At 43.0% G+C, this 12,400-nt stretch overlaps 1 non-coding gene across 1 annotated transcript; it reads left to right on the top strand.

Annotated features, from left to right (window-relative positions):
* The first annotated feature begins 4,059 nt into the window (after positions 1–4,059).
* LOC133042919 (small Cajal body-specific RNA 14) lies at positions 4,060–4,197 on the top strand. Its single transcript, XR_009689622.1, has one exon. It is a non-coding gene; the product is annotated as a small Cajal body-specific RNA 14 (non-coding RNA).
* The last annotated feature ends 8,203 nt before the right edge of the window (positions 4,198–12,400 follow it).

A 12,400-nucleotide genomic window follows, 5' to 3' on the forward strand; every position in this document is an offset into this window, starting at 1 on the left:
ATTGGAAAGTGCCTACCTCGTCATCAGCCCGATCAAGGGACCAAAGGGCAAGTCAGAGAACAGTTTAGTTAATCTGGGATCAGAAATCAGAGTTGGGTGCCATGGTGAGATATTTTCATCAAGGTAGGCTAACCAAATGAATAACTGTTTCTCCACAGGGGAGACACACCTGCCCAAGGAATAGGGGTCAGGAATCAGAGAATCAGCTCTCTTAAGAAAGCAGTGGATAGACGGCAACACATTTTTATTCTGTAGTCCTCCTTTTAAAGTGCATGTCCACAAGCACAGTTTGTAGATCTATTTTGGTTATAAGTGTCTAACAGCCCAACTCAGCATGACTTGGGAAATGTGTTGACTCACGTAAATGAAAAATCTAAGGGCAGAAGAGCCAGCGTCACCAAGGCTAAGTTGGGGTTCAGATCATCACCTCCTCTCTTGTATGTTGCTGAGTTCTCAGACTCCACTGGGAAGCAGGATGGCTATATCTACTGCAACCAACAAAGTTCAAGTTCAAGTTCCACCTGGGAAAAAAGAACCTCTTAGTAGTTAGTGGCTTCAGTTTAACTGGCTTAATCACTTGCTCACTTTTGGCCAATCACGAGGCAAAAAGAATGCGACACGCTGACTGCTGTGGGCCTTGATCGTGTGCCGTGACTCTTGAGGCAAAGGTGGAGCCCAGACACTTTGTAGTTTGATGACGGGCTAGATGCCCAAAAAGATAAAAGGCACTCTTGCTGGAAAAATGGGGAAGAGAGGCAAACAAATATCCACTAAACCAGGGCTTCATGCCCGAGACATTACAGTACAGCTGAGGGTGTTGGTTTTCTTCTGAGACACACCGCCTTCAGGATACACCCCAGTCAACTTCTTTGAGCCTGGGTGTCTCCCACAGTCATTTCTTAAAGCGGGCTATTTCTACAGTTGACTAATCTCCTTTAAAATGAGTGGTTCAATTTTCCCACCCATTATGAAAAAAGTATGCTCTTTAAAAATATACATATATAATATATAAATACATGAAGAATAAAAAAGTAATTATACACTCTCACCATGTAAACAAAACCACTATTTTTTATGTTATTTCATCCTAGTCTGTCTTCCATGCATAAAGTTGGTTTTATGTCACTGTCTTATTTTCACGCTGTCATCCTCCTGCACATATTTCTTCTTTTTTCCTTAGCATAAAGAGTTTTCCAGATTATTACCTAGACTTTATGCATATAATAACTTTTGATTAAAATATTTTAAAAGATATTACAAAAGCAATACATTTGTGGGGAAATAACGCAGGAAGTGCATGTAGTTAAAAAGTAAAATCACCAGATTTTAAGAATGTGGACTAAACTCATGCTGAAATCTCCACTTCTTCATAAGACCCCAAGAAGAAATTTTTAAAAGTATGGAAAGGAAAGAAAGAAGGAAGTCAGGGGGAGAGAAGGAACGGATAGAAGAAAGAGAAGGGGGAAAGTGAAAGATAATAGAGCCACTCTTGAAGAAAAGCAAGGGCCCACTCCATAACGGCTGAGCAGTAATCCTTAAGGAGGTGGAGAAGGGAAACCACACGGTAAGCAGAGACACACCATGAAATAACGTCTACATGGGAATTGATGCAGTCAAACCACAGAGGTATAGGCAGAGGTATAACCCAGGGGGAAGAAGGTGAGCTCACCCAGCCTCTGAAAAAGGTTAACACCATCCAAAAACCTCAACACGAGGAGGAACTTGGACCTGAGACAACAATCAGCAGCTCAATGAGAACTCGAAAATTAGGGATTTCAGATCCTCATAGACAACAGCCCCAACTGCATGCTGGAATCACCAAGGAGCTGTCATGTCCTCTGCTCCCCAGACCTGACTTACCTGCTTCCCAGACCTCGCTAGGTGGGCTTCCCTGATAGTTCAGACGGTAAAGCGTCTGCCTGCAATGTGGGAGACCTGGATTCAATCTCCGGGTGGGGAAGATCCTCTGGAGAAGGAAATGGCAACCCACTCCAGTACTCTTGTCTGGAAAATGCCATGGACGGAGGAGCCTGGTGGGCTACAGTGCATGGGATGGCAAAGAGTTGGACACGACTGAGCAATGTCCCTTCTCAGACCTCGCTACCTCCCTCCCAGTGAAGTCAGAATTCCTTGGGATTAGACCCAAGCATCAGTATTTTCAGTGTTCCCAGTGACTGCAATGTGCAGCCAAGGTTGATTTCAGCTGTTGGGAATTATTTCCATGAAATGAAAACACAAGGCTGTGAGACAATAGATGATCATAAGCAAGAATCAGCTAAAGATGATGAAAATAAATGATTGTTGACAGAAAAAATGAATAATGGTCTGAATATCAGACTGGACATGACTTTGATGGTAGTCTTTTCAGATGATTAACTTTCCAGAATTCATTCAGCCTCTTTCTTCCCTCCTGCCTTCTCTGCTTCCCTTTCTCTAATCCTGGCCCTACACCGTGTATATGTAGGTACAGAGCACCACACAAAAGTGTGGTGTCCAGACAAGGTCAACAAAGAAAGTTTCCAGGTCACCAGCAGCTGCAGGTCACGGAGATCTGTGAATTCTATCTTATTGCTCTGGCTCATCTCTGCCGGAGTCTTGGCAGGATTTGAACTTGGGGCCTGGGAGACGTCTCTGGAACTTTCTGTGAGGATACACCTGGAGACCTTGGGAGAAGGAATAGTTCAGTAGACATCTCACCATGCCTCCATTTTTTCTCTTCTCCTTCCCCACCTCACCCTAGGAAGGTAACATCTGGCTAAAATGATTAATTAGGACAGCTTTATGACTCAAGAAAGCCACCTGAAGAGTGTGAATGAAAAGGGGACCTCCATCTCACCCACCTCCCTGTCTCTGTCTGACCCCAGCAGCTGTAGGAGGGCAGAGAAACACTTGCCCTCTCCTAGGAGTAACTCAGCTTTTGGATTACACAGTTATGACGGCACACACACACACAAGTGATGATCTTGGTAGGCAGGAGGGGTAGCAGCAAGGAGCTGGCTTTCTGGAGACCTAGGTTTGACTTTCAGGCTGGCACTTACTCCTTTTTATCCTATAACGCCTTGGGTTTGAAGCTCAGGTCAATGCTAGAAGCAAATGTCTTCACTGAAGCACTGAGAGACTCAGAGTCTGCTCTGGGAGTAATATCACCCACCTCCTAGTACAGGGCTGAAGATTAAACCAGATAATGTAAAGCCGCTAGTGCAGGGGAGGTGCTCAACAGATGGTCACTCACTCTGCCTTCCAAAGGAACCAGCCACCACTACAACCGTGTCTCAGTTACCAACCGGAAGCTGCTCTCTCTCTGGGAACTGAGAGCTGAAACACACAGGTGACGCATTCTCCAAACTGTTTTATAGCCATGAACTCTTGCTACATACATATATTTTGCATATTTACAATACCCCATTGATTCCCACTTTTAGGGCTACAAAATCATCTGGATTTATGCAGCTTTCTCCAGATATCTTATATACACCGGATTTCATTTTGCCAATGATAAAGGGAGTAAATTTAGTTTTGGAAGGCCACTAGCACTGAGAGTCTAACAAGACCTTCTGAAAAATTCCATCCACCAGTAAACTTGGATCTGAGGGGTCCTGGGCCAGGCCCTCACTGATAACCCATTAATCTGTGTGAGATTCCTACCTGGAAGTATAGCAGACATTCCTAGCAGTAAGTTTTTTGATTCAACTTTTTAAATTTTGAGATCACAGGCAGTCTTTTTTTTCCATTTATTTTTATTAGTTGGAGGCTAATTGCCTTACAGTATTGTAGTGGTTTTTGCCATACACTGACATGAACCAGCCATGGATTTACATGTGTTCCCCATCCTGACCCCCCTCCCGCCTCCCTCCCCATCCCATCCCTCTGGGTCATCCCAGTGCACCAGCCCCGAGCACTTGTCTCATGCATCCAACGTGTTTTAAGGGATAATACAGAGACAGCAGATGTCCTTCACCAGTTTCCCCCAGTGGCGACACCTTACAAAACTGTAGTACAAGATCAGAACTGGGACAGTGACACTGATACAGTCAAAATACAGAACTTTTCCATCATCATAAGGATCCCTCTTGTCCTTTTAAATCCATACCCCCTTGTACAGTGCAACCATAGGCAGTCACATACATCAAAACATATGGTTCCTGCCGACAGGGTCTGTATAGTTATCAGATTTTCTGTGCGATGGCTCCATACATGTTAAAAAAAAAAAAAAATCCATACTCCCCTCCATCCCCTCCTTAACCCCAGGCAACCACTTATCTGGTCTCCATATCTATAATTGCATTCTTGTCATTTCAGGAATGTTTTACAAATATAAAAAAATTCCACAAATTATAAACTATGGAGAGGGTATGGAGAAAAGAGAACCCTCCTACAGTGTTGGTGGGAATGTAAATTGGTGCAGCCTTCATGGAAAACAGCATGGAGTTTCCTTAAAGAGCTAAGAGTGAACATGTAGTTCAGCGATCCCATTCCTGAGCATGTATCCAGAAAAGATGAAAACCCTAATTGGCAAAGATACATGTATCACAATATTCATAGCAGCATTATTTACAATAGCCAAGCCATGGGATCAACCCAAGTGCCCATCAACAGATGATTGACATAGAACATGTATCAATAGTGTATATATTAATATATATTACATATTTGAGCCATTGAAAAGAATGAAATATTGCTATTTGCAGCAGCATGAGTGGACCTAGAGAATATTATACTTAGTGAATTAAGTCAGACAGAAATACTAATAGTGTATGATATCACTTATATGTGGAATCTAAAAAATAGTACAAATGAGTCTATATACAAAACAGCAACAGACTTACAGACAACAAATTTTACAGTTATTAAAGTGGGGAGGGAGTATAGGATGATTAGCTGCTGCTGCTAAGTCGCTTCAGTTGTGTCCGACTCTGTGCGACCCCATAGACGGCAGCCCACCAGGCTCCCCCGTCCCTGGGATTCTCCAGGCAAGAACACTGGAGTGGGTTGCCATTTCCTTCTCCAATGCAGGAAAGTGAAAAGTGAAAGTGAAGTCATGTCCGACTCTTTGCAACCCCATGGACTGCAGCCTACCAGGCTCCTCCATCCATGGGATTTTCCAGGCAAGAGTACTGGAGTGGGTTGCCATTGCCTTCTCTGGAGGATGATTAGATTACGCGATTATTCTGCAAACTACTATGGAGAATAAGCAACAAGGATTTACTGTATAACACAGGGAATTATGGGCTTTCCTGGTGGCTCCGCAGTAAAGAATCCACCTGCCAATGCAGGAGACGCAGTTTCGATCTCTAGGTTGGGAAGATCCCCTAGAGGAGGACATGGCAGCCCAGTCCAGTACTCTTGCCTGGAGAATCTCATGGACAGAGGAGCCTCACGAGCTACAGTCCCTAGGGTCAAAAAGTCAGACATGACTGGAGCGATGGAGCATGCATGCACACCTGCAGAGGGGATTGTATTCAATGTCTTGTAATAATATATAATGGAATATAACCCAAAAAAATATACGTATGTAACTCAATTGCTTTGCTGTACGCCTGAAACTAACACAATATTGTAAATCAACTACACTTTGATTTTTAAAAAAGAATGTTGCATAAATGGAATGCTGCCACGTGTAATCTTTCACCACTGACTTTTTTTTACTCAACATAGTTCTCTGGCGATTCATCCAGGTCATTGCCTATTTCAATAGCCTCTTCCTTTTCCCTGCTGTGTCGTGTCCAGAGGATGAATGTACCACAGCTTGTTTACTGTTCACTCATCAAAAGACATATCCATTGCTTCCAGTTCTGGGCTGTTAAGAATTGAAGCTTCCACGAAGACTCGTGTCCAGGTTTTTGTGTGAGAATGAGCTTCCATTTCTCTGGATAAATGCTCGGGAGGACAATGCTGCATCACATAGTAGTTGTATGTTTAATTTTAAAAGAAACAGCCAAAATGTTTTCCAGAGTGGTTGTACCATTTTACATTCCTACCAGCAATGTAAAAGTGATCCAGTTTCTATGCATTCTCACCAGAATCTGGGATTGTCACTATGTTTTATTGAAGCTACTCTGATAAATGTGTAGTACTGTCTCATGGTGGGACTTGCATTTCCCTAATAACTAATGAGGTTGAACATCTTTTCATGTGTTTATTTGCCATCTGTATGTCATCCTTGGTGAAATGTCTCTTCATGTGCTTTGACCATTTTTTAATTAGATTTTTCACTGTTGAGTTTTGACTTATTTATATGTTCTAGATACCAGTCCTTTGTAGGATATGCAGTTTGCAGTATGCTCTGATTTGTAGCTTCTCTTTTCATTCTTTTAACAGGGCCTTTCTCAGAGCACATTTGTCATTTTGGTGAAGTCTGATTTACCCATTTTTCCCTTTATGGACCTTACATTTGGTGTTAAGTATAAGAACTTTTTGCCTAACTCTAGATTCTGAGATTTCTCACCTATGTTCTTTTCTAAAAGTTCTATCATTTTACTTTTAAGTCCATGATCAATTTTGAGTTTATTTTTGTATAAAGTATGAGGCATAGGCCCAAGTGTTTTTGTTTGTTTGTTTGTTTGTTTGTTTGGGGAGGGTTTTTCCTTCAAGATGTCTAATTGTTCCAACATCATTAAAAAGAGTACTCTTCATCAATCAAATTGCTTTCTCATCACCATCAAACATCAGCTAGTCCAACTTGTGTGGGTCTATTGTGGGGTCCTCTGATCTGTTTCAGTGACCTCTGTGGCTATACCTCCACCCATACCTTACAATTTTTATTACTGTACCTATTAAATAAACGTTGAAGTTGCTTAGACTGAGTCCTCCTACATGACTCTTTCAAAATAGTTCTAGTTATTCTAAAATAAATCAGTTCAGTTCAGTTCAGTCGCTCAGTCATGTCCAACTCTTTGCAACCCCATGGACCGCAGCACGCCAGGCCTCCCTGTCCATCACCAACTCCTGGAGTTTACTCAAAGCCATGTCCATTGAGTCGCTGATGCCATCCAACCATCTCATCCTCTGTCGTTCCCTTCTCCTCCCTCCTTCAATGTTTCCCAACATCAGGGTCTTTTCAAATGAGTCAGTTCTTCCCATCAGGTGGCCAAAATACCGGAGTTTCAGCTTCAACATCAGTCCTTCCAATGAATATTCAGGATGGATTTCCTTTAGAATGGACTGGTTGTATCTCCTTGCAGTCCAAGGGACTCTCAAGAGTCTTCTCCAACGCCACAGTTCAAAAGCATCAATTCTTTGGCGCTCAGCTTTCTTCACAGTCCAACTCTCACATCCACACATGACCACTGGAAAAACCATAGCCTTGACTAGATGGACCTTTGCTGGCAAAGTAATGTCTCTATTTTTTAATATGCTGTCTAAGTTGGTCATAACTTTTCTTCCAAAGAGTGTCCTTTTATTTCATGGCTGCAGTCACCATCTGCAGTGATTTTGAAGCCCCCCAAAATAAAATCTGCCACTGTTTCCACTGTTTCCCCATCTATTTGCCATGAAGTGACAGGACCAGATGCCATAATCTTAGTTTTCTGAATGTTGAGTTTTAAGCCAACTTTTTCACTCTGCTCTTTCACTTTCATCAAGAGGCTCTTTAGTTCTTCACTTTCTGCCATAAGGGTGGTGTCATCTGCATATCTGAGGTTATTGATATTTCTCCCAGCAATCTTGATTCCAGCTTGTGCTTCATCCAGCCCAGTGTTTCTCAAGATGTACTCTACAAACAAGTTAAACAAGCAGGGTGACAATATACAGCCTTGACGTACTCCTTTCCCGATATGGAACCAGTCTGTTGTCCATGTCCAGTTCTAACTGTTGTTTCCTGACCTGCATACAGACTTCTCAAGAGGCAGGTAAGGTGGTCTGGTATTCCCATCTCTTGAAGAATTTTCCACAGTTTGTTGTGATCCACACAGTCAAAGGCTTTGGCATAGTCAATAAAGCAAAAGTAGATGTTTTTCTGGAACTCTCTTGCTTTTTCGATAATCCTAGGGATGTTGGCAATTTTGGGCAGAGGAACCAGAGATCAGATCGAGATAATGGAATTAGGACCAACAATAGAAAGATCTTACCAGACTCACTCCCATAATGTACATTTTAAGATGACAGGATTAGTCAGAAGGTTCTCAAGAAGGAAAAACATGTCCTCAAGCAGAATACATGGTTGTTATATAATCATTGGTACAGAGCTTAAGGCAAAACATGTCCTTGAGCAAGATGAGTTGTTTTGTTGCGCAATGATCAGCTCTGGGCTTTAAGAAAAAGAGGTTTGAACTTTTCTCTTCCTGGAGAACTCCAGACCATTTTCTCCTCAAGGACCCCAGACTTCTCTTCAACCTGCCTAGGAATTGACTCTCTCAGGAACAGAACCAAAAGACACTCAGAAAAGACACAGATTTGGTTGGACAGCAACTCATTCTTGGTGCAAAGGGGTAGGAGGTGACCCAGTCAGGAGAGCCGAGCCATGCCCCAGGTGACTTCCAGTTTCTGACCAGTGACCAGTCTCTATAGGTGCAGAGATGCCAGTGTCCTATTCTAGCCCTGAGGCCTAATGGAAGGACCTCCCGGACTTCCCGTGAAGATATCTCCTTTCCTCACTTCCACGAGCACCTCTTAAAATAAATCGTCTCTTAAAATAACAGCTCACAGCCCAGCACAGGTGTATAATAAATTAATGCCTATAAGGTCTAGCGTGTAAGAAATATCACCTTCTATGAATAAGTGAAAGTGAAGTTGCTCAGTCGTGTCCAATTCTGCAATCCCTTGGACTGTAGCCAACCAGGCTCCTCCGTCCATGGGATTTTCCAAGCAAGAATACTGGAGTGGGTCACCATTTCCTTCTCCAGAGGATCTTCCCGACCCAGGGATCGAACCCAGTTCTCCTGCATTGCAGGCAGACGCTTTAACCTCTGAGCCACTAGGGAAGCTCAAATTCCCTTTTAATCAACCTGATTCCCAAGCCCTATTCATTGCCATCCTCCTTTCCTGTTTCACACTGATTTCCCTACAGAACTTGAGCATTTTATCACAGCAGCTGCTGAGAATCCAGCTTTGCAAAGATGGATGGCATCTGAGAGGACTATAGTTTGGCCTAATGACCAGGCTTCCCTCAAAAATGTAGAACACTCCCTGAAGCCTCCTTGAGTTCACTGCAGCTTGCAAGGGTTCCTTGGCCCACATTTGGGGAATGACGGGCCTAGCACATGGTAGGCATTCCATAAATACCTCTTGGGTAAACAATTCAGAGTCCTTTTCCCTGTCAGGGTCATACTAGAACCCAGGAAATTGTTGCAACCAGGAAAACAAGAGCCTCTAGCCTGGCCGGGCCAACATGGTAGCCACCATCCGCATGTGCCTACTGAGCACTTGGAAATGGGCCAGTCTGGATGAGGATACGCTGTGTGAACTCCATACCAGCTTTCACAGGACCACAGGAAAAAAAAAAAGTAAAATATCTCAATAGTGCTTGATTACATGTCAAAAGGATAAAATTTTAGACATAAAATATATTATTAAAATTAATTTCACCTGTGTCCTTTAATTTTGCTTTTTTTTTTAAGGTGGAGCTAGATTCTGTAGCTCGAAACTTTGAAATTACAAATGTGGCTCGAATTATGTTTCTATTGGTCAGCACTAACCACTGCGTTCTCACAGTCAAGGCCGACACTGTCTTAGTCCAGGATCCCAGGAGTCTGGAGTGCCTAACTTCCGGGCCACGAGGCATGGGAAGATGGTGCTACCTTTCCCAGCACACAGAACAGCCATCCCCCGAGGGACAGCCACCCTTGAGGTCCTGCATCGGCTCCCAGCTGCTAAGCCGGTCTCCAGAAACTCTCCCCGCCCTCCTCTTTTCTTACACTCCCAGGCCTCACCCACCTCCACCGCTCCGGGGACACTCAGTATCACCCATCACTTCAACAGGCTTAGGCTTTCCTTAAAGACTGGAAGAGCCCCTGGTTTCAGTCACCTCCTCATCCCTTGGGCTTCCTGCTCCAAATGAATCCCTCTGGCCAAAGACACAAGAGAGCAAGGCTACCTGCTTGAAAGGGGGAGAACAGGACAGCTAGAGGAAGAAGAAACCTAGATGAATAATACTTCAATACATTGTCGTTATGGAAGTATTTCATGTGCTTGTTTTGGGGGTGATTGCTATTTAAACAAGTGATAGCAAGAAAAAATAGCATTTACTTTTAGTTTATTCATGATTTTATTTAACAAGCATGAGAGCTCAATTGATAAAGAATCCGCCTGCAATGCAGGAGACCCCGGTTTGATCCCTGGGTTGGGAAGATCCCCTGGAGAAGGGAAAGGCTACCCATTCCAGTATCCTGGCCTGGAGAATTTCATGGACTGTATAGTCCGAGGGGTTGCAAAGAGTCGGACATGACTGAGCAACTTTCACTTTCACTATGCAGCAAGTGTCATATCAGGTACTGCTGAGAGCTATTTACAAAATACTCATTTAGTTCCCACCACAACCTTATGAGGTGGGTCCTATCACTGTCCCCATTTTACAGGAAAACACTGAGACACAGAAATTAAGTAACTTGCTCAGGGTCACACAGCCATCAATATAATGTAAGAAGCAGAGCCAGGATTTGAACCCAGGCAGTTTGTCTTTAGACATTTGAGTCCTCATTCCATGGTAATTACTGACAGTTCCTCTTGAGAACTGAATGTTTTAAATGTAACTTACTTTTACAAACAGGAACTCATTTTCCTTTAGGTGGACCTTTAGGATCTCTCTTAATGATGTTGCCTTTGTTCTCTAAATCGATCTTGCTAGGACTAAAACACTTAATCACCTTGAAAATAACCTCTTTCACCTTTTCGGAACACAGCTTTCCAGGAGAGCTTTCTCCCCGATATCATCAGAGCCATTATTTTTCTTATTTAGTATTTGTCAAATGGTTGCAATTTGATAGGTGAAGGACTCAAGGTTGAGATGGCCCTATCAGAAAATAAATAACAGAATTGGTTTCACAACCACTGACACCATTCTTCAATTTGCTGGTGAGTCAGAATTTTTTTTGAAATGTATGTTAAGGACTGTAGAAATAGAAGGTATGGTTCTCTGTCTTTTCCACCCATGAGAAACCTGAAAAGAGTAACATTCCCAGCAGAAATGATCCCGACAGAACAGTAAGAACTCCAAGCCAGTCTTTGTCAAACAGGTGGGATGGAGATGCAACCCCAGAGAGAAGAATAATGACTCATCTTTGGTTTCAGGTACTCCTGGTCACCAGACCTTTTAGAGCAGGAAGTTAAACAACACATCCTGCTAAGAAGCATCAGCTTCATTTTCCAATTCTATTAGCTGTTCCTTGATTCTTCTCTTGCGGTCAAGGTCATATCAACTTCAGCACTTGGTTCTCTGTTAACTGACAGCTAAGTCTGCGTGCCCAATGCCCTATTACCTTTAACCCTGGAACTGCAGGTCTGGACGGGGCCACCAAAGGCCCATCTGTGTGGCTGATGTTCAATTTGTGGCTGGACTCATTTTTGCTGTGATATTTTGAGATACCAATATTTCATTTTCTTTTTTCTTCTTGGCTTTGCCACGCGCAGCTTGTCAGATCTTAGTTCCTGGATCAGGGATGGAAACCAGGCCCTCATGCAGTGAAAGCATGGAGTCCCAACCATTGGACCACCCGGGTATCCCCCCAATTCTTTTCATATATTTTGAGACTTTACTGTTAACTCCCACAAGACAGTTTTTTAAATTTTGATTAGATGCAAATTCCTCGAGGGCAGATTTTCGGAATTATCTTTGTAATCCCAGGACTTGGCCAAGAGAGATCAGCACAGAGTTCAACAAAGGTGTGCTGCAGGAAAGAAAGCAGCCAGGCTTCCTCTGTGACAACACTGTGGTGGGTTTCCTTTTTTCTATAAATATTTTCCCCTTAGGTGAGAATATAAGATAAGCACCATTTCAAGTCCTACTCTTTTTTTCAGTTAACATGATACAGGCCTTTTCCAGTATGCTATAGTCTGAATGTTTGTGTCCCTCCCCCCAAAATAAGTATGTTGAAAATCTATGCCCCAAATGATGACAGCAGGGAGTGTGTCCTTTGGGAGGTGATTAGGCCCCAAAGGTAAAGCCTTCATGAATGGGCTCAGTGCTCTTACATATGAGGGCCCAAAGAGCTATCTTGCCCCCTCTGCCACCCATGCTGGCACCCTGATCTCAGGCTTCCAGCCTCTAGAACTGTGAGAATTAAATTTCCGTTGTCTGTAAGCTATTTAGTCTCTGGTATTTTGTTCTAACAGCCCACAGGGACTAAGACACAGTTGCCACAAATTCGTCTCATTTTGGGTATATGTGGTATATATGGTTGATTAATATTCCACTTATGAATGTACCAAAATTTTCCAAGTCATTCTTTTGGTATCAGCATTTGGATTA

Source organism: Dama dama, chromosome 21 (assembly GCF_033118175.1).
Source record: "Dama dama isolate Ldn47 chromosome 21, ASM3311817v1, whole genome shotgun sequence".
In the NCBI taxonomy this organism is placed as follows: Eukaryota; Metazoa; Chordata; class Mammalia; order Artiodactyla; family Cervidae; genus Dama; species Dama dama.